Source organism: Artemia sp. Qi Xiang Cuo, chromosome 6 (genome assembly GCF_049724085.1).
Source record: "Artemia sp. Qi Xiang Cuo chromosome 6, ASM4972408v1, whole genome shotgun sequence".
In the NCBI taxonomy this organism is placed as follows: domain Eukaryota; kingdom Metazoa; phylum Arthropoda; class Branchiopoda; order Anostraca; family Artemiidae; genus Artemia; species Artemia sp. Qi Xiang Cuo.
Genome location: NC_142799.1, coordinates 69,428,647 through 69,448,187, shown reverse-complemented (window position 1 = coordinate 69,448,187; position 19,541 = coordinate 69,428,647). Strand labels below are relative to the sequence as shown.

Sequence of the window (19,541 nt, the reverse complement as noted above, 5' to 3'; positions counted from 1 at the left end):
TTCCGTTTGTCTTTGCCATATCTGGTTAGTATTATTTTTATTCTCTGAGTAAGGGTATTCTTTCCTACCACTACCTCCTAACCTTGTTCTTGGTGGTAATGCCTCCCTCCTAATTTTAGTGTGCCTGTGTGCTAATTCAGACATTTCTTCAGTTGTTTGTGAGTTTTTCTCTTTTAAGTACATTCTCATATTTGGGTGGGTATTTTCTAAGAATTGTTCCATCGCTGTTTTATCTACTATTTCCGTTATCTTATCTTTTATTTCTTCCGGGTCTTCTAACATTCTATAGTTTTCTAACTCTAGCCATGTTAAACACATACCTTTCAATTTGTACCCCTATTCTTTATAAATTTCATTGTCTCGTTTTCTTTCACTTCTAAACTTTCTTTGAAAGTGCTCGGGGGAGAGTTGAAACTTTTCAAAAATGGCTTGTTTTAGTTTCTCAAAATCTTTTGAGTATTCCATTGGTAATGCTTTGTATGCTATTTGTGCTTTGTAATTAAGGAGGGGCTGTATTCTTGTTACCCAATTTTCTTTCGGCAATCCGCTTAATTCCGGTGTTTTTTTCAAAATTGTATATGTATAAATGTGCATCTTCATTTTCTTTCATTGGTTGAAGGTTAACTGCCTGCATTACCTCTATTGTAGACGATTTCTGCGGCTGCTGGGACTTTCTCCCTGCAATCATTTCCATTATGTATTTTCTTTCCTCTCTGTCTGCCTCCTCCTTTTTATTCTCTGGCTATCCTATCAGCCTCTTCCTTTTTTTCTCTGGCTATCCTATCAGCCTCTCCCTTTTTTTCTCTGGCTATCCTATCAGCCTCTTCCTTTTTATCTCTGGCTATCCTATCAGCCTCTTCCTTTCGTTCTCTATCTATTCTAATATTCTCTTCTCTATGTTCTCTAGCTATCATCCCTTTCTCTCTTTCTTGTCTGTCTTTCTCTCTTTCTTTCTCCATGAAACTTAATAGTTGTTGTGTCATATCTATTTGGGTACTTTTTCGCGAGCTCCTGCTGGAAATTGAGCTTCTACTACCCCTGCTATTTGGCCTACTATTATTCGCACTGTGTTTATATTCTCTTAATTCGTTTTCTGAGTCTGCTCGTTCTATAATATTTTCTTTTCCCCGCAACTCCCCTACTTTTTGTACCTCCTCTGAAGGGTGAGTTTGTTTTGTTTTACCTGTACTTTCATGTATGGATTTTTCCTCATGTATTATCGCCACTGTTTCTTTTGTTCGGGTTTCTCTATCTGAGAATAATTCTTTCTGAATTTGCCTTAGACTTTTTTCTTCTTCCCTGGTTCGTACCGGAGATCGCTCTATTACTGATTTCGTTTTGAAGATTTCCTTTTCACACGTCCCAGAAATGTCTATTTCACCTGTTGAGTGATATACGGTTCTATCTAATGGTGTTTTTCTTAGGGTATTTCCAGCGGGAGTCGCATACAATTGTGTGTCTGAATCCGATTTTTGTTTTGCCGCGGTAGATCTTGTCTGAATTCTCCGTTTGTCCGCCATTATTTCAAGGTTTACTTAAGATCTTCCGTCCAAATGAAATTCCTTTTACCAACGTACTTCCGGTCTCTCGCGAAAAATTGCTGCGTGTCAATTACTCTTATATTTTTGCACACTAATTAGTTGCGCGATATATTGATTCTTAAATTTTATTATCTATCTATCCAACTAGGCACAGCCCAGATAAAAAAAAAATTTCTTTGCGATTTTTTTTTTATATATGTAACCACAATAGGCTACTCTTGTAGGCTAAATTACTTGTCTCTTCGAAAACGCGGAATTCTTTTACTATCATGTTTACTGATAGGACCTTTACTTGCTGCCACCACTTATTGGGAGGTAATCTACGGGGGTCACCACTTATTGGTGCAAAAATGGCGCAAAAAGGTTGCTATGCCACTTACTCGAGTGGGAGAACCCCTTGTCGGCTCAAAGGTTAGTGGGATTCCCGCGCTTACTCCAACGGTTCCGTGTCTATCGGGTACGCGTCTGTGCCTGATTTACAATATACCCTGCCTTAGGGTACTATAGCGTGATCAAATGGTCCCAGGGGCCACTTTAAGGCCAAGGGTTACCGGTAATATTTCTAACTATCTCTTTAGACTCGACCGAGGCTATAAAGTCAAAGATTATATAGTATAAAAAATATTACTGTAATCAGTCACGCTACAAAAAAGGAACTAAAACAAAAAGGAACTATTTTCCCAAGCCCGCTCAGCCAGACGCGTGTCTGCGACGGGGTGATGGGGTGGTAGTGAATTTTTTCAGCCAATCCGAGGGCTTACTAAATACCGGTCAAATATCCCCAACTGCGCACTTAACCTCGTGGTCTGTGTAACCAACTACGCAATTAGGAGGACAGAAAATGGCGCCACCAAAATAAAAGGAAAATTAATAATCATTACTAGGGGAAAAAAATAATTAAGGGGCTAAAAGAAAAGAATCTGGGAAGGACATTTATCTGAACAAACTGGGACCAAGGGTTCCAACACCTCCCTCCTAAGATAAATGGCCGCTACTCAGGTGGATTGGCTGGAAACTCAGACATAAAATAAATAATATTAAACTCAAAATCATCAAACTTGTATCTTCTCTTCTTTCTTCCACCAATGCCTGTACTTCCACCGGTTGGCTCAGGATTCGTCGTCATCCCCACGTCTCTACCGTAGAACCACTATGGTTTTGATTGTATAGAATCCGCATTAGATTTTGAAAGTTCAAGTCTCCAAAATTCGTAGAAATTCATTGTGCGCAGCACAATCAAAAGCAAAAATTTTCTCGCTCTCACGAATTTACATTTGAGAGGAGCAAAGAATCAGTTCCTGGCACTTTCGATGATGCCAGCCATCATGAAAAATTTTGCCTTCTCTAACCTCTTAATTTCTATTTGTGGAAACAACCCCACATCTCAATAAAAAAGTAAATTGCTCCTTGACATAATTTCAAATAATATAAGGCCGAAAATGCAAAGGCCTGTGAAAACGACAAGGGTACAGGGAATGAAGTAAAATTTTGAGCAAACCATGGATCGTCTTTTTTCTGGGTTCCCTCCCCTGGGATAATTAAATGAAGAATATGCGTTGATGCTAATTGAAGATGAAACTTTGATACTGAATATGGTTTTTTGGAAATAATTGTCGATTCCCATGAAGAATAACAGCTATGAATAGGGTTACTGGACAAAGGTTTGGGTGAAGTATGAACTGACTGGGAGAGAGTATTCCCCAAGGACTCCAGATCAGAGAGGCAAAATCTCGGTAAAGGGATCACAACTTGTCCGCCAGCTGTGCATTGAGGAAAAGGGCTATCTTTCGCGACTTCCCGCAGGGATCTTCCCCAAGGGATTCCTCCCCCTCATAAAGGATCGACATATCTTTTGAGTTGATAATACTAATCTCAGATTCCTTTCCAAGTTTTTCCAATCCGACTCGACATTCAATCTCTCCCAACATTCCCCCAACCCGTTGTAGGTCAATCATCTCTATTTTTTTAAGATTTTTGAGTTTTTGTAATCCCTTGTCAAAATATCGAATCATCATTTGTAATAATTTCAAATTTTCATTTTTTGGCCTTCCTACTCACATTATATAACTGGTTGTGTTCAAAGTGGTAAGCTTAATCACGTAGCGAGTGGATTTTATGTAACAAAAAAAAACTAATTTAAAAATTTTCAGGTATTTTTCTATTTTGAATTAAAACATTAAAATATTGCTCAGGCACCATAAACATATTTACAAGTTTACATAATAACCTTAGCGATTCTGGACTAAACTAAAAAATGTTTTCAACTTTTTTTCATGCCTTAAAAATCATTGCTTGTACTTATAGGAAAAGAAATTCTGTAATGATGTTTTACTAAGCTTCAAACTTTTTGTTTTCTGTTTTAAGGTTTTTGAATTTTGTAACACCTTGTTAAAATATATACAAATATTTTTGCAGTTACCAGTTTTTGCTCTTTGCGCAATTTAACGCTTTTTCATACTAAGGTCTATTCAAAGATGTTTGATTATTACCGCAAGTCCGATTTCTAACAACGATTTGTACTAAGCTTCCAACTTTTTGTTTTCTTTTTTAAGGTTTTCGAATTGTTGTAATACTTTATCAAAATATATGCAAATATTCTTGCAATTACCAGTTTTTTGTTCTTTAAGCAATTTAATATAAACTTCTCCATACATGAAAATCTTCAATTTTTCCAAATCAGTGTGACAAGTGTATATACTATAGAAATATATATATTTTTCTTTATAAACGAGCAATAATTGTATATTTATTTATTTATGTATGTATTTTTTCTCGAAAACGGCTCCATATTTTTCGGAAAAATTGGCATCTTGGTATATTCTGGCCCTAATTTTGGAAAAAAAAATTCTATATATGTGAGTGACGTCGTTTTTATATACATCAGTATTGCAATGACGTTGTCACACTTGTCGCCAAACTACTCCAACTACTACTTCAATCGCAACTACTTTTAAGGCTAAGAGTCTTAAGATGAAAAGAGCGTCAAAAGGGCTAATTAGCACTATTTTTGGAACGACTTATAGCATCAAGATGAAACCACTTCTAGGGTATCATGAGGGGGATGTTCAACTAACCAAAAGGAAGCATGTACATACTAATACTGCTATTAATGCTTCTGCTACTACTTTAACTACTACTACTACTAATACAACTACTATTTCTATTGCAAAGATATTTTCAGGGAGTATATGACTCTACAGGTTATCAAAAGGGCATCAGTAATGTCATAGCAATGGCTAATTGTATTAAATTTCAGGAGTTGATTAGGAGGATGTTCAACTGACCAAAAGGCAACATGCTAATACTACTGTTGTTAGTAGTACTGGTTTTATTACTGTTATTACTACTACTAGTACTACTAGTGCTAATACTGCTACTGTGACTACTATTACAACTATTTTTAAGGGTGTGAAGGTGAAACTTTCAGGAATACTAAGGGGAGAGGGGCAGTGGTAGATCCAGGGGAGCGAGGGGGTGTGTGCTCCCCTAACATAGTGTGAAGTAGTATAATTTACTTAATTAACGCAAGTATGTATTAATAAAACATGCTCCTAACGCAAGTTTATCAGTTTAACCTATTTTGCCCCCCCTAAAAAATTATGGATCCGCCACTGAAGGGGGGAAGGTAAACTGAATCAGCACACATTGTCTGTGTACAGGTTTTGAAAAAGACGTATCAGTAATATCTTAGGAACGGTTTTGTGCGTGAGTTGAAACTTACAGGGCTTGTTGTGGGGGATATTGAACTAACCAAAAGACAAAAAACATTTACTACTACGGCTACTAAAGTTAAGGTTACTACTATTAATTATACTGCTACTAGTACTACTACTGCTACCACTATTACTACTGGTAATACTACTACTGTTACCAAAGCCAGGATTATTCAGGCTAAGGGTATTAAGACGAAAGAACTGCCACAATTCACAATAAATAAATAAATGAAGCCCAATATGAACAGAAGTTACAATAACTAACAGAGTTAAACTCAAAACGAGCAGAAATTAACATGAGTAGGGCCCACATCCCCCATGTCTTCTGAAGACCAGAATATAATTTGCGTTTTACTGAAAAAAATGAATGCGAATTGACAGTTTAATATACACATACTGATATCTATTCCTTAAAGTCTTTATTATTCTTGATTTCACTTAAAAAGTGAAAACATTTTTTATGTATTTTGTTTTCAGTAAAGTTGTTTTTTTTTCAGTCTATTTTGTTTTCAGTATTCCGATAACTGGATATTAATAATAAAAAAAGTCTAATTCTTCTTATTGCATCAAAGCGGTTTAGTGATTCAAGGGGGCTAATCTCCTTTTTCTCTTAATGAACGCTTTTGTAGGCGGAGCAGCAGACTAAAGTTCCTCCCTGCGCAAGAATCCAAATCCCTAGGCATTAAAAATCCAAGATTCAAGAATCAAAATCACTCAACTTTGCAATCTCTTATCTTTGTGATTAATAACACAAAAATTATCACATGGGATTCTGCCTGTGTAGAATTATAACTGCATTACTGTTTTTTATCTTTTATCAAGTATCTTGGGGAAGATTTCATGGCCACAGACTTAAAGGATATCCGTACGAGGTAATCATTTTGTATGATTCTATGAAGCCAATAAATTTTTTAAAAAGTTATCCTTTGCATCTTTTTGAGAATGATTTTTGTGGTATGTTCAGGGCAAAACCAGCAACTTGTCATTTTGGTTCATAGCACGATATCTGGCTTCATTACCAAAGTAAATAAAGGATGTACCGAGAAGATGTCAAATACACTTTAGGTGGCTCGTATACAGCAGGCTTTTTTCTTGCAATTTTTCGGTATTAGAATACTTTTTTTGTCATTTACAGTTAAAAGGAAGCCAAATCCAAACCCTAATATGGTCGAACATTGAATTATGTGAACATCATATTTTTGGGTTTGGAACAAGGATCAGTGGTATGACTCTGTAGGCTCAGGCATAGTCGACCCAGCTCCAAACGGGTACCCGAATTAATCCGGAAAAGGTAAGCAGGGAGGGTCTCTGAAACCATAGGTCGGCTTACACCCGATCCCCCATCACCCTACCTGGATGAAGGGCCAAGAAACAGAGTTCACCAAAAGATGTTTTTTTTTTTTTTTATAACTTTTGATCAACAATTCAAGAAGACTCATTAAGAGAACACGAATACTTTCCAGCAAGAGGTGCTCAGAAAAAGCTTTTCCTTGACCTGTTAAATGAAGTAAGTCAATCCACCCGAAGCCCATTCAACAATTTCTTTCCTGTGATTGTGACAAAGAGATTGTGAGTTGCCAGAATAGACAAAATTTAATAGGAGTATTAATAGGTCGTTTCTTTTGAAAGTGTGAACAGTGGTTCTTAAAATTCATAGTTCGGCTCATTTGGTACCATACAGGTGTGTCTTCGTTTGCCTTTTTCATGTGCAGTGGGTTAAAGCCGTGGATTCGCCTGCCTTTATCATTGGAAGTTTAATAAGTAAAGCCAAATCCGTGTTGGTTCTCAAAATGATGATGTTAGGTCCATCCATCGAGGTGTGGTTGATCATTGCTTATGAAGTCGCTTAGTCAGTGCTACCTGGAGAAGAAACAGAAAAATCCAGCTTAAAACAAGCTAATTGACAATCCTGCCATCTATCATGAAAAGGGTTTAACAAGATCAAATACTAAGCTAAGCATTATAGATGGTATATTTAAGCATGATTTATTTTTCAATGGCAATATCCCTCATACCAAAGTTGCGTTTAGGGTGCACAATGGACCCACCTTAATAAGAGAAGTTTTATCGATGTTACCTGTTCCCTGTCACATCATCAGGAAAAAACGATCAGTGAATGAAGCGGAAATAACAAAAAACAACAGGATTTGAGATGATTAATCCACAGGGATATAGGGTCGACAGGGATATAATATGATTATTTAAGATGTGCGATAAAGAGGGGATGGGGGGGACTCCATTGCAAGTTTGGTATATCGAGGGCTCCAGAAGGCCCAAAGGACGCTGCAACAATGATTAGTTGGCCTCCGATTGGCTTTGACCCTTAAAATCGCGCTATAACTTTTCATCCTAATTGAATAAGCCCTCTCTAAACTTTCTACGCCCATCTGTTTTTGACAAGCTGAAAGATAAAACTTGAAGCCATACCATCTTTACTAAATCAACGCTATCGTGTTGACAATGAAAATGAAATAATCTGGAAGGAACTTTGACTGTTGTCATATTACTCTTCAATAAGGATTGTTAAATTACTTTTTTATTTCATGGTCATGAGACTTTCCAAACCGATAAAAAATTTTGTTAATAGAATTTTTATAACGTATGAATTAGATAGAAATCATATTTTTACATATTAATTTCACTTTTTATCTTATATATTTACCTATTTATTTGTAATATATACGTAACTCTAGCCTCCCCCCTAACGTCATGGTTGAAGTTTAGCCTGTGTCACTAAAAGAAAAATGGCTAACTTACAGGCCTCTTGCATTACCTGTCGAAGTAGTACAAGCTGTTACACGAATATTTACCATCTTGAAACTAATCTATGTTTAGAGAGTAGGTAGATTCTAAGTTGAAAGTAATAAATAGAAAAATTCTTCTAAGCACACTTTCATTTGAAAAAAGACTTCAATTTCTAATTGTTTTTCAAATCTTGGCGGAAGTCCTAATTCCATGTAAGACTTTTTCTGGATATCTCCCCCTCACCCCACGTTGGAATTTTGTTTCCGCATAAATTTCTCCCATGGAGGATTTTCCCCGTATTCTCCACCCCCCTAAGTTCTCTCAAGGAGAATTTCTCCCGTGGAAAACCCCCTCGCACAAGGAAAGATCCTCTAGACAATTCCAACCCAGTGAAACTTTCCCCTGAACAACTACCCTTAGTATCTCCACATGCAAAATTAAGTCGGCAAAGAGAAAGTAAGACAAACAAAAAGAATTTCTTATAGGAGTTCTGAGAAATTCCCCCACTGTAAAATTACCCTTGAAAAGCTCACCAACCCCACAGGAAACTTCCCACATTACGGAAAATTCTTCCCGTGAAAAATACCCCCACCGGAAAATTCACACCCCCCCCCCCTCCCCCATAAAATGTCTGTATACTTCCCGATAACAAATACTATACGTAAACAAAGGGCAAATTTCACAACTTACAGGCCATTGGTTGTTGAGGGTCATGTTATCCCTGAAGGCATACTTATTAGACCTTTCAACAACCATGCTTGACAAAATGAACATCTCAATATTTTGATCGGATGACTCAGGGGAAAAAGGGGCGCGAGAGGGGGGCTAGTTGCCCTCCAGTAGTTTTGGTCATTTAAAAATGACACTATAATTTTAGTTTCCGTTTGAACGATCCTTCTCCGATCTACGAGCATTGGCTCGATACGATCACCCCAGGGAAAAGAAATAAATTAATAAACACACATCCGTGATCTTTCTTATGGCAAAAAAAATACAAAACTCTACAGTTATACAGATGTGAGTTTGAAACCTCCACATTAGGGTTCTCTGATATGCTGAATCTGATGGTGTGATTTTTTTAAAGATCCCTTCTCGTTTATGGGGGGTTTCCCCCTTTTTTTCAAAAACAAGGCAATTTTTTTCAAGCTTGTATCTTTCGATTGGTAAAATTAAACTTAATGAATCTTATGTACTCGTATTTGGAATCAGCATAATTAGCTGATTCTTTTGATGTATCTATTTATGTCAAAATTTGGTTTTAGAGTTTTGGTTACTATTGAACCGAGTCACTCGTTACTTACTGTTCGTTACCACGAACTGATTGATGTACAGTTGTGAAAGTTCCCACTTAACCAAATCCAACAAACTGTTTCTATTTTCACTGTCTTTGGTACATTAAGAGAGAAACTTATTCCTAGGGGAAAAAGCAAAATTCATGAACACAAAATCCGTTTTATTTACGATCAAAAATTGTATACTTTTACATATAAAAATTAGTGAAGTATCAAAGGAAAAAAAAGAACTAAATTTTAAACATGAAATAGGTTGCAGCGGTACGAGACTGTCGATTTGATAATATGAACTAGGGTGCGTTCAAAATTTCGGGCTACAGAGCTGTTTAAGATATGCTTAAGCATTACGACAGCTGACCGAGGGGCACCAACTATTAAGAAACACGTACAACAGGTGGCGTGTGCTAAGCGTGGCAGAACTGTGTCAAGCGTTTCTGGGACTGTGCCAAGCATGACCGACCTGTGTGGTATACTTTGCACTGTGAGGTCTACAAGAGGTGGAAGAAAATGAGTGAAGCTGGAAAGCCAGTATCCTGGAACTTCGAACCTGGTTAAATAACTGAACTCATAAACTTCGCAGGTTACAGACTGGCCACCTCTTATATAGACTATTACTAGTCATTAGCAACGACAAGGTTTTACAAGTTGGAAAAAAGCGGGGCTAATTCAAACCCTGGTTCATTTATTTTTTTATTGGATAGCTGTTGTAGTAAAAAGTTGAAACCAAAATGTGCAGTCCACCAAAAAACTATTAGTTCTTCTCCCACGCCATATATGCTAACCTCAGTAAATCATTCATGAACCAAACCTGTTCTTTTAAGCCTATTAATTAACCAAATGAAATGTCTAGACATTTTAGCACTGATTTGTCAACCTTTATATTATCATAGGCAAAAGGCTGTTTATAATGTCTAGCGAACAACTTTTTTCTTAAATTATGTTTTACTGTGGTTTTTCTGTTCCTTTTGGTCCAAATTCTCTGTGATTTAAAGTTTGAATGCCTTTGAAATTAAGGAAGGGTCTGCCTATTGTGGCTTTAGGTGTCACAATTCACTTAAAGAAAATATATTTTTTTTAAATGTCTTCTTTCATAAATTGTAAAAAATATTTGTCTCTAATTCAAAATAGCAATACTTTAGTTAGTATAAGTTTAAAATCTGCACTCATTAAAAGATTTACATATGGAAATTGCCGCAATTTCAAAGTTATCCTCTAATACAAACGCTTTTTCATTTGTAGCTGCGAAGTTAACAAAAATCACCTTTGCAGAATTAGCAGTATTTTTTCCCCCTCAATTTAAACTTGATCCTACCAGCTTGAAGTGAAGCTCCATAAGTTATTCTTATATAAAAAAACAACAAGTTTTTTCAACTGAAATTAAGGAGCAACATTAAAACTTAAAGCAAACAGAAATTATTATGTATATGAGGTGGTTCACCCCCTCGTCAATACCTCGCTCTTTACGCTAAAGTTCGAATTTTCTTCCAATTCTTTAAGAGTGACCCCTGAATCAGAAAGGCTGTTAAATTAGAATAAATAGCTCTTTTGAAAGTACTAAAAATACTTTAGCGTAAAATGCGAGGTATTGACGAGGGAGTGAACCCCCTCATATATGTAATAATTTCTTTTCGTTTTAAGTTTTGATGTTGCTCCTTACTTTCAAATGAAAAAACTTGCTTTTTTGTTTTTTTTTTAATTTCTGATCGTTTTTCTTTAATAATGCTGGGGAATCCGGCACCCCTTCATAAAAAATTCTCATCCCCCATGAAAAATTCCTCCATGGAAAGATCCTCCCACGTAACCCCCTCCCTCCGAACCCTACCATCCCCACCAGACCCCCCCTCCGAAAACTTCTGTAAACTTCCTAATAACCAATACTATATGTAAACAATGGGTGAAGTTCATAGCTTGCATCCCTTCCCCTGGGGTCTGTGGGGGATTAAGTCCTACTCAGAGGCATAGTTATTAGATTTTTCGACGATGTTGAACAAAATGGGTGCATCCAAATTTAAAAATGAGCGTGGGAGGGGGCCTAGTTGCCCTCCAATTTTTTGGTCACTTAAAAAGGGCACTAGAACTTTTATATTTTTGTTCGAATGAGTCCTCTTTTTCACCACTGAAAAAAAAAACGTATCCGTGATCTTTCTTCTGACAAAAAATACAGAATTCCACATTTTTGAAGATTTGGTTTTGAAACTTCTACAGTAGGGTTCTCTGATACGCTGAATCTGATGGCAAGATTTTCATTAGGATTATATGACTTTCAGGGAGTGTTTCCCACTTTTTTTCGAAAATTAGGCAAATTTTATCAGGCTCGTAACTTTTGATGGGTAAGACTAAACTAGATGAAGCTTATATATTTAAAATCAACATAAAAATCAAATTATTTTGATGTATCTATTGCTATCAAAATTCCGTTTTTTAGAGTTTCGGTTACAATTAAGCCGGGTCGCTCCTTACTTACAGTTCGTTACCACGAACTGTTTGATATCTTACAAGATTGGATATCATAGCTGTAGCTGTTGACCAAGCATTGCTGAATGAATTCTGCCAGCCCATTTAGGTCGCCCCAATTTTGACGGGGATGCGGCCTCAATATCGCCTGTTTTATCCCAATTTCAAAAATTTATAATAACTTTCAGAACTTTCACAATCTAACCACAATTATTCACTACCATAAATTTCCGTTAAACTATTCAAACCCCCATAAATTTAACACCATTACCCCCATTATTCACTACAGGAACTTAAAATTCTACTTAAGCATCATATATTTAAACAAACCACTAACTGATCATAAACTTATTACTCAGCAGCTTACAACCCCAAGTAAAGCAAGCGTTCGAATGTAAATCAGAATTCCACGTATTTTCAACTTAACACTTGACAGTTCAAATATATTTCTCAAATTTCGTCCTCGAGCTATTTTCTCTCATTTCTTGCCCAGCAAACAACAAACACAGGTTCTCTTATAAGCAATTTGGTAACACGATAGTGTGGTGGATCAAAAGGTAAAGCACCAATATTGTTCACGAATCGTACACTAGATTTTTCGGAAATGAACCAATAACAAAACTTTAAAATCGGGTCAAAATGTGGATATCAGTGGTGCAGAGCTCCTCCGATTTCCAATTATTCGTGCCGACGGGGTATGTGAAGAGAAGTTTTAAGTTATTTGTTCTTTTTTTGCGACTTAGTTTAAGTGTCAAACTTTGACGACGAAAGAGCTATATATCAGCAGCCGAATGCTGCTGACCACTGGCTTAGGATATTAAAAAAGGCTCTAGGCGTTCCAACCCCCGGCGTTCACCCCCCCCCCCGGGAAATACCCCCCAGGAAGTACTCCCCTCGGAAAATACCCCCCCCTCCCGAGGAAAATACCCCCACAGAAACCCCTCCCCTCGGAGAATACCCCCCCCCCCCCGTGGAAAATAAGGATTGCCAAATTTGAAAATTTATTTGAGCTTTGTTTTTTTCCGTAGAGGAAAGAATTTTGGTTCTTGTGTATTATACGCCACCCACTCAAGCTTACACTGTGAAAAACTCGAGAACAAACCGGTTCTTCGTTAGTTTATTTCAGCTTGGCGCGAGACAAGACAATGACAAGTGACAGAATAGATGGAGAATATATAATTTGGGCTATATATACATTAGGCGGGGGAGGGCGTAAAGCATTTGGACAGTTTGAAGTCAAGAAACAATTCTTAGTTCACAATATGCAGAATAATTGTACCTAACACATTTTGCATTCAGACCCGCTATACTTTACCCCCTCCCTAATTTGCAAATATATAGCCCAGACTTGTTTCTAAAGTAACGAAGAAACCGGTTTGTTCTTGAGTTTTACACATCGTAAACTTGAGTGAGTGGCGTATAATACGGAAGTACCAGAATTTTACATGGAGAGAGAGCCGGATTTCCCGGTATTATTTGAAAACGATCAGAAACTAAATTTAAAAAACAAAAAGTTTTCTTAACTGAAAGTAAGGAGCAACATCAAAACTTAAAACGAACAGAAATTATTACATATATGGAAAAGGTTGCCTCCTCTGAAGTACTCACTCTTTATGCTAAAATTTTTTTAGTATTTTAAAACAAAGCTTATTATTCTAATTAAACGGTCACTGTGTTTCAGGAATCATTCTTAAAGAATTAGGACAAAAAGACAAAACTTTAGCGTAAAAAGCAAGGTCTTGTGGAAGGGGCAATTTCTTCTGATATGCGTAATAATATTTGTTCGTTTTAAGTTTTAATGTTGCTCCTTACTGTCAGTTGAAAAAAAACGTTTTTTTTAAAAATATAATTTCTGATCGTTTTTAAATAATACAGGGACAAATTCCTGTACTTGTGTATTACACGGCACGCCACTCACTCATGTTTACAATGTGTAAAACTCAAGAACAACCCGGTTTCTTTGTTAGTTTCTTCGGGGGCGGGGGGGTAAAGTATAGTGGGTCTGCATTTAGAATGTGTGAGGTACAATTATTTATATTATGAAGTAAGAATTGCTTTCTGACTTCAAACTGTCCAAATACTTTACCCCCCCCCACCCTTAGGTGCAAATATATAGCCCAAATTATATATTTCCCATCTATACAGTCATTTGTCTTTGTCTTGTCACACAAAATCAAATAATAATAATATAGGATAATAAAATAGTAATAAAATAGGATAATAATAATTACCAGGGTTGGACCAATCGCTACTTTTAAATATTTGAATGGTATTCGCGCGTTTAGGACAGTCTGGAAACGCATAAGATCTGACTGAATCGTACAAAAAACGAAATTGACAGCTTTTAACGGAACAACATCAATTCCAGCTGCTGAAATACGAAACGATATAACCACTTCCTTTAACTCCGTCACGGTCACAAACTTGAGGTATAGTGAAACGTCGACTTCTTCTGGTAAAAATCTCACGAATTCATTTGACACTGAGGACTGACCCAAGATTATTTTTAGTCAATTTTTCCTTAATATCTGTAAAATGGTCACATATCTCTGTCGAGCTAAATGTATCTGAGAACCTTTTGTTCTTCTTTTCTGTCGCCTCATTAATCCCCCTCCATGCTTTTGCAGGACTTCTATCAGATTGCTTAATTATTTTTAAAATATCTTTTTTAAACGTATCTCAAAATTTTATTTAAAAAGAAATTATGCATAAAGCTTGTGACGTTTCTCCATACATTTAAAGCGAGAGCAACTAATCCACGGTTTAATGGGATTATCGTACCTTCCACTACTTTTTTCCTGGACACATGCTGCATTGAAAAAACTTAAAATAAAATCGAAGCATTTCCCCAATTCTTTGTTGATATCAAGATTGTCACTAATGTCATCTAACGTTAGGGAAATTTTTTTCAACATTAGGTGCTATACAATTTTTTTTTCTGAAACTGAGATCAGATACCAATTTTTCCAATTACCCTAATTACCAGAGTTTTGCCTGATTACAAATTTTCCTGATTGCCCACTTAAAAAATTCCAAGAAACGCCAAACGCTGCATGATGTTGGTTATTTTTCCACCTATAGCCTACACTCTTGGCTCTCACTCAAGAACTAGCAGGAACAATCTTTTTTAGCCTGGGCAGATATTATAAGCACCTTTCTAAAATTTAGTATCGTATAGACTTGACTCTTACCGCTCTCTAGCAATATTAAATAAAAAAAAACAAGTTTATTTTAAACTGAAAGTAAGGAACAGCACTAAAACTTAAAACGAACAGAAATTATTCCATATATTAAAGGGGATATCCTCTCCTCAACGCCTCACTCTTTACGCTAAAGTTTTTTTTTATTGTTTTAAAAAGTAGAGTTGTGAGGAAGAGTCAAACTTTAGCGTAAAGAGCGAGGCGTGGAGGAGGGGACAGCCCCTTTCATATCAGCCTCTTTGATATACGGAACAATTTCTGTTCGTTTTAAGCTTTAATGTTGCTCTTTACTTTCAGTTAAAAAACTTGTTTTTTTAATTTAATTTCTGAATGTTTTTCAACTAATGCAGGTTAAATTTTGGCTCACCGTACATGAAAAATTAAAACACAATTAGTATATTAATTTGGCAGACTTATTCTATAAATGAAGGGTTGTCCCCTCCTCAATAATCCTCCTCCTCAATTCAACTAATGCAGGTTCGATTTTGGCTCACCGTACATGAAAAATTTAAACACAATTAGTATATTAATTTGGCAGACTTATTCTATAAATGAAGGGTTGCCCCCTCCTCAATACCTTGCTCTTTACGCTTAAGCTGTTAGCACTTTTAAAAAGCTTCCCATTCTAATTAAACGGCCCCCGTGTTTCAGTTTTAGTAAAAAGTCAAACTTAGTAGTAGTCAAACTGGCTCACCCTCTATGAAATATACCCCTCCCCTCACGGAAAACTCCTCCGTGGAAATTTCATCCAACGTTAGGTACCCCCCCCCTCCGTCAAATTCCCTCCAGAAAGTTTCATCCTCGCTCAGAATCCCCCTCCCTGTAAATTTGCTTGCGGATGGTTCAGCCAGATGGTTTTGGCACAGAGAGCGTTAGACAATAAAAAAGAATTTTGTATAGTAATTCTGTCAAATCCCCCAGTGTAACGTACCCCCTAGAATATCCACTCCCCCCCACAGAAATTTCTCTCCTCATGGAAGATTCTCCCCATAGAAATCCCCCCCAAGCACACACCCCCCCCTCCCCCCCCACCACCAAAAATGTCTGTATGCTTCCCAATAAAAAAACACTATACGTAAACAATGGGCAACTTTTATAACTTACAGGCCTTTCCCCACAGACTATGGATGGGGGGAGGGTCATTTTACACCTAAAGACACAATTATTTGATCTTTCAATTATACTGAACAAAATGGCTATATTAAAATTAAGATCAATTACTTTTGAGGGAAAATGGGCGTGGGAGGGGGCCCAGTTCCCCTCCAATCTTTTTGCTCGCTTAAAAAGGGCACTAGAATTTCCATTTTCGTTCTAATGAACCCTCTTCTGATATTCTAGGACCAATGGGTCGATAAGATCACCCAAAAACGAAAAAGAAACGCGCAAAAAACAAATAAACACGCATCCGGGGTCTTCCTTCTCGCAAAAAATACAAAATTCCACATTTTTGCAGATAGGAGCTTGAAACCTTTTTAGTAAGGTACTTTGATACGCTAGATCTGACGGTGTGATTTTTCATTAAGATTCTATGAATTGTAAGGGGTGTTTTCCCCTTTTTCAAAAATAAGGCAAATTTTCTCAGGTTCGCAACCTTTGATGGGTAAGACCAAACTTATTGAAAATTATATATTTGAAATCAGCATAAAATGTGATTCTTTTGATATATCTATTGGTATCAAAATTTTGTTTTTAGAGTTTCGGTTACTATTGCGCCAGGTCGCTCCTTACTTACAGGTCCTTACAACGAACTGTTTGAAACTGAAATAAGTGGCAGAAAAGAAACAGGAAAAAACTCAAGTGTTGCTTCTGCAACAGACAAAATCTACAAGCAATTTTTAAATTTCAGATTTAGAAAAGATTTTGCTTTAGAATTTCTGGGGCTACATGTTCCCGGTTTCAGTAGGTATTAGGCCTGGGAGATATCTAGTTCTGCATATAGGAATATTCACGCCTGTTAGTAACATTGAAGTCCAGAGCAGTGGAATTCTCGAAATCCAGTGCAGTGGTGTTAAATTAACCAGGGTAATTTCTTTCACTTGTACCACTTCTTGAGGAAGCTCTGCAGCGTTGTTCACTGCCGTGCTTCTGGGTTGCAAAAAACTTTTAAAAACGCAGCACAATTTGCTTATACTCATTTTTTTACGTTTTGCCTGTCGACTAAAAATGGAGAGGGCTCAAATCCGACCCTCCCCCTGGATACGGTCTTGGATGTGGATTAGATCGAATGCTGAGACAGAGATTCAAAACTTTCTGTAGCACCAGAATAGACCTGAATTTTAAACCCAGTAAATCTGCTTTTGGGAAAAGAGTAATTTCCGAGTCTATCCCCTACCCAAGTATACCCATTTCTTGTTTCCGAGTGAAACTTTACCTTAGAAAAGTTAAGTGGTAGCATACAATGATGCCAGAATAGATTAAAAAATTGGAAAACTTTGTAGTTGATCTAAAGCTAAAAAACCACAGGCCTATACTATATCCATGCATGATCTGTAGAGAGCATAATTATTATACTTAGTCCACTTTTCTGCTGATTTGTCATCTGTAAAGGTTGGTCTAAAATATGCAAATAGCAAGATTATGATCAGATCAAACCGTTACTATAAAATGGCTGATTGCCTATTCAAAAGGAATTGGACTGGTTTTCCTATTCATACGATAGATTCATAGAATATTCTCATGTCAGAAAGCTGGATCACAAAAGCACTCTACAAACAGGGAGATCCAATTTGATAATCTATAGTATTTCTTAAAAAAAGAGCTTTTCACCTGAAAGCAAGGAACTGATTTGAAACCTATTCAAACAAATTATTCTTTATATGAAAAGGCGTGTCTCCTCCTTAGCTCTTTACTGTAAAGTTTGACCTGTTTCCGAATTTTAAAGAAAATATACAATTGGAAAAAAAATTCTTCAAAGCACTTAAAAACTTTTTTTTTAATGAAGAAAGTGTTGAGAAGGAGTCCCCCTTATTTACAGAGTAATTTAAGTTTGGTATTGATATACGATGTATTTACATCGTCATCGTACATATGGGGAAATGAGACCAACCCAGTAAACAGCTATAAACTCACATTTGGTTTGCAATTAGAAGACGCGGAAGGCTTTGTCGAGCTTTGTCTCCTTCATTCGAAATTTGTTTTACATTTGGGCAAGATTAAAGAAGGAAAATTACATAAAGACTTTGAATGAACTTTGTCAATGAACTCTCTCTCTGAAAATAATCTAGTGAATAATCTGGAAGTTCATTATTTTATGAATGACCCGCAAAGTTATTTATTCTGTCGTGTATAAATATGTCAGTTTCAATTTTATTATTTTAGTATTTCTACTGAAGACAGTCAATGGATATATGATCGAAATATCTGGACTTGTGTACCTTTTTTTCACTGTCTAAACAGATGGATTTATCCCCATTTGAAAGCTTATTTATTCTGCTCTCTTTTCTTTTGATTTCCTTATAATTACTTTATAGTCCCAAATTTCCAGGAGGAGGCCATGACTCACCCCTGCCCCCCTACCGGCTCCCATCGCTGCCATTGAAAACGCACGAGTACTAACTAGCAAACGAGAGCCAGTGTTGGAGCTACGTTTCATTACCCCAGTCCCAGGGTTCAAATTACTGCACCCCTTTATGCTCCGTTACTACTACTTCATCATATGACGCTGTATTACAATTTTTTTGTCTTTTATGCAACATGTCTTTTATTTGTTACATATTTTTTTTTTAACTTTTGTATGTAGAAGGTATAGTGGAGGACTCTTAAGGAGTTTTTCTCGCTCCAAAACACAGTATGAAAGTTACGTAAGCATATTATAAATCCAGAAATATTTGGTCTAAGAGAAAGTATAAAAACCCTTCTTTTTTTAAAGCCAAAAACGGGTTATGTATCAATTCTTCGTAAAGACTGTACAGAAAAGCCGAAACAATCAAACGGTTCTTGGTAACGAACTATAAGTAAGAAGTTATTCGTGCTAATTGGAACCGATATGCCTACTGTAAAAAAAAAGTTTTGATAACAACATATTCATCAAATGGGAGTCAACGTTTACCCCCCCCCCACCCGGAAAATTACCCCCATAAAGCCAACCAGAAAATACCCCTTCCCACAGAAAATACTCCCCCCACGGAAAGTACCCCCCCCCCCAAAAAAAAAACGCGGAATATAGCCCCTCCCCTTAGAAAATGCTACTCCACGCGTAAAATGACCCCCGTAAAGTACCCCCCGTGGGAAATACCCCCAGCGCTGGTTGGTCTCCAATCATTTTTTACTTATAAAAAAAAGACTAGAACTCTCAATTTGTGACGTAATGAGTACCGTCCGAAGTTTCTACTACCATGAGGTGGAGGTGGGAATGAGGAAGGAGAAGTCCCCCTCCTATACGAAATAAATTCTGCTCGTTTACGGGTTTAATGATACTTTTCACTTTCATAAAACAGCATAGACCAGAAATATTCCCAGAAATCATTACGGATTAATTATCAGTTTCACATTTTTGATGTCTTTTAAAGTTTTTTTGCATCCTCCAGCCTGAAAAAAAAAATCCTAGACACGGCCCTGGAGATATCAATTTCTAACTCTACCTTCCCCTTGTCTCGC

At 36.7% G+C, this 19,541-nt stretch overlaps 1 long non-coding RNA gene across 1 annotated transcript in view; it reads left to right on the top strand.

Annotated features, from left to right (window-relative positions):
• The first annotated feature begins 5,997 nt into the window (after window positions 1-5,997).
• The window catches only part of LOC148951552 (uncharacterized), a 92,031-nt gene continuing 78,487 nt past the window's right edge, over window positions 5,998-19,541 (top strand). The window contains exon 1 of the long non-coding RNA XR_016141877.1: window positions 5,998-6,126. This is a non-coding gene — a long non-coding RNA (uncharacterized LOC148951552). The remainder of the gene's footprint in view (window positions 6,127-19,541) is intronic.